We start from the raw sequence: 3,932 nt of genomic DNA on the forward strand, positions 1-3,932 counted from the left end.
TTGAAATCCTTGGACTCGTCATCTTTAAAGTCTTAATCATCGTCTTCTGATCTCAACCCTTTATCAAAAACTAGTGACTGGACTGGACCCTCAGAACAGCTGTGTAAACCTAATAGGTCATACTGTATATTTACCCGGTGTATATCCACCAAAGATCTTCTTGTACAGAGCTGTGAAAGAAGATCATTTGCCAGAAGTGTTTAAAGGTGAACATATTTAGCACTGAGTGTGATAAAATATTTAACGCCAGAGATTTTGATGGAGTCAAGTACTGGATCAAAGCTTTGAGCTGGAGTGAGAAGCAGCAGTGCGTACAGAGACTTTTATGGGCAGGGCGAACAAGAAAAATACAACTCAAACTGGAACAGATAGTGCACAGAAAAATGGAGGGGAACTGAGGTACACAGAGCACAGTGCAGAGAGCAGGGAAATCCCATATGTCTTTTTGGCTAAGTTAGTGCACCTTGTCTTTGGCCAGATGAGGCACTGTGTGTAAAAAGTAAGTGGCAACTTTAGCACTTAAGACTTTATGGCCAACCTGTTCACACCAATTAAAGGTGTAGGTCTATGTGATGCCAGTTGGTTGCAGCATTGATCTTAATCTAATTTGGGCAGAAAGTTTTCAAAACTGTGGCCACCTCACTCCCCGGAACTACAGTTCCCACAGTGCTTTGGGGGATGTCAACAGGTAGCAACAGTATATACCATGTCAGTAGGTTACGGTCTGAGCTACGTGAGCCCCGTTTTTAAGCCCATATTTGTGTAGATTTTGGCTAATTGGTACCATTAAAAGTATGCCGATTCGCTCTTTGCAGTTCCTGTTTTCACTGTACTCATGGTTTCTGGGCTGACAACTAATGGATTACTTCGATACTGAGGAAAACTTAATAACGTGGTGATTTCCAAGTGGATTTGTGGACGTCTATTCGCGACGGAGCAAATATCATAGGTAAATGTAAATCACGCAAATCTGTGTATCGTCTGTATGACTAAATTTGACTGACCTATGACTCTGAGAGTGTTTTGACGCAAATTGCGGTAATCGCAGCCTCTCAGGATTTTAAACCTTAATGGGCTGTGTGCCACCACCGCTAACTTTCGGAGCACCTGCATACACCTGTCCACACTCTGAGCCTCCTCCATGTTAACACCGACTATAGCTTTCTCAAAGGCTCTCCAGTCTTAAACACACACTTATTCTCACCAGCTAACATGTGTTTTAGTGACAGAGAGAAGAGACTCTAGATTATGTGTTCTGTGGTGTTGAGTCCAGTGCCATTGCTGACAGATTGGTGGGTTGTGATTACTGTTTAGTGAGAATAAATAGCTATGGTTCAGCAGTTTAGCCCATCTAATCCCTTCAAATCCAAAGTCATGATGCCATTTGTCTTCTAGATTTCTTTTTCCTTTTGTTCTTTTTTATTATCTTATTTGATCCCTCCATCATTTTCTATTCACAGCCCTTTCTTAAATGTTTTATTGTCCCCTCCTTCACCTATATTATAAAATATACAGACTAGAATTTGAAATGTACCCACTTTTACCCATTGTGGTCTTTTCACCTGCTGTCATATTCACTCAACTGTGCACCACTTACCTCTCACCTGTTTGACTTTCATACATCTGCTATCTCATTTGTACAATGTAATGCTTGCTGTGATTGCTTTCCCCCCTTTTTACTCGCTTCCTTCTGGCACCCTGCTGCACACATTCCCTTCTACCAATTTACTCTGTTTGCGGATACATTTTATAAATGCGAGTCTTTTATGATTTAAATTCTCATTATCACATCATGTCTAACTTTAATCAGGAAGTCAGTTTGTAAAATCTTATGACGGCAGATGGGTCAAACATAGTTTTGTGTTGTATTTTATCTATGCAAGTATGGTAGGCTACTGTAAAACTGGGGATTTGTTTTTGTTTACAACCTGTGTTGTCCTAGCTGGGAAAAGAACAGTGGCACATTTTAACTGATTATGTAAAATGCAAAGCACTGAGTGAATTTCACACAGACTATTCATCTAGGACATTTTCTTTTAAGACATTTTCATTTTAATTATATTATTTTATTAGTTACTTCCATGGTAGCATGCAGTTTCATGCCCATTTCAGTGCCAGCACCATGTCAAATCTCCTCCTGCATATACTGTACGTATGGTAGTGGAACAGGTAATTTTTAAAGACAGAAAATCCAAACAACATCACATTTGGGAGGTGGGAAGAAATTCATGCACTCTCAGTACTCAAGAGTCCATATTCCGATGAGCCACCATGGTATCTTTAAAAGAACAATGTGCATGTTGTGCAAAACACAATATACCCACACGCTTTAACAGTCTGCTAACCACACACGCACACACACACTGGGTCGATTTGCGTTGTGGATGAATAGTCATTGGTGTGAAGCAGCTGTATTGACTGGCGGAACAGCCTTTATTGATAAGGCCATAAAAGACGAGGCATCTTAGTATTAATAACTCACCACAAAGCTGTCCTCCGTATATAACACAGATATCATTAACTGTGGCACTGCTGTCACACTGCTAATGGCTATAATCAAGCTCCATGCAGCAGTAAACGTTTTTTTGTGTGTGTGTGTGTGTGCGTGTGTGTGTGTGTGAGTGAAAGTGAGTGTGTATACACAGTTGTCTGATGAAAAAGTATGGAGCAACTCTTTGAGCCTTGTTTTGACAGAGAATGGATAAAGCAGGCCTGCATGCATGAAAGGGAAAGGCTAATTTTGTCTGATATGGCAGTGGCTGAATTGAGTGTAATTCTACATTACAGCCTGTAAGGTCTCATTAAATTGGTTTCAACTACAGGGCCAAACAGACAGGGTTATTTGTGGTGGCCTGTAAGTGTAGGCTATACATGTATGTGTGGGAGAATATTTACAGTTGTATTATTATTTTTTAAATTATACTAATTATTCTGTTCATGCCACATATGGCACTGAATATTTAAAAAAGTATATTTATTCAAGGTGGGCACTCAAGGTCTCTTAATCTGAGGACAAATCTTTCCTTGATGTTGCCCTATCTCGTCTCATATTAAAAGGTGACAGAGCCTTAACAACTGCTGCTCCATGACTGTGGATCTAACTGCCTTTTATACATCAGATGTGCTCCCTCTATTTCTGTCTTTACATCTAGGATAAAGACACATTTTTACTCTCTAGTCTTTTTAACACACTAAGCGCTCATTCTGTCATATCTATAAATATGTATTTCTAAATTACTGCTTGTCGTTGTTGATTGGGATGGTTTTCTGTATGTGTATTTTGATTCTACTTTTATAATTTTTATTTTAACCTTTTGTATGGTTTTTATCAGCACTTTGGTGCTTCTTTGTAAAGCCCTTTGGTCATAGCTGTGTTTAAATATGCTCTAGAAATAAACTTTACTCACCTACAATTTATAATGATCTATTACATGAAATTTACACTACCGGTCAAAAGTTTGGGGTCACTTACAAATTTCCTTACCACTCCATTATAGACAGAATACCAGCTGATCTGAGTGGGTGGCTGATATTTAACCATATGCAAAATAAAACAGAAATTGCGACACTCAGATCTACGAACGCGGTGGGAAAAGGCAGAATCGTGACACACTCCTTCCAATTACCAGAGTTATCCTTCCTGTCCAGACCCAGTACATCTTTAAATTACTATTAGTATTAGTCCTTTTGTTGCCTTAATCTTGTTTTTTTTTCTGGTAAATTTAGCTAACTGTACAAACGGCTAAAAGCAAAAGGGGGGTACACCGGTAATGCTAACGGAGGTGTAACATTACGAGTGGCAACTGTTCTGACTCAGGTGTCTAGGTCCTTTTCCCGACGGTTCAGTAAACTGCCGTTAGCGTAGCACCTCAGTTAAGTGCTGACTTTGCTGGCTACTTGCTGGCTTGGGGCTGACTGTGGATGTGTCCCCG

The 3,932-nt window shown here is 39.7% G+C and overlaps 1 long non-coding RNA gene across 1 annotated transcript in view; it reads left to right on the forward strand.

Moving 5' to 3' along the window:
- LOC116684621 (uncharacterized) overlaps window positions 1-3,932 on the forward strand; it is a 10,678-nt gene that overhangs the window by 629 nt on the left and 6,117 nt on the right. Inside the window, exon 2 of the long non-coding RNA XR_004330801.1 lies at window positions 1,953-1,956. This is a non-coding gene — a long non-coding RNA (uncharacterized LOC116684621). The remainder of the gene's footprint in view (window positions 1-1,952; window positions 1,957-3,932) is intronic.

The sequence above is a fragment of the Etheostoma spectabile genome, chromosome 3 (assembly GCF_008692095.1).
Source record: "Etheostoma spectabile isolate EspeVRDwgs_2016 chromosome 3, UIUC_Espe_1.0, whole genome shotgun sequence".
In the NCBI taxonomy this organism is placed as follows: Eukaryota; Metazoa; Chordata; class Actinopteri; order Perciformes; family Percidae; genus Etheostoma; species Etheostoma spectabile.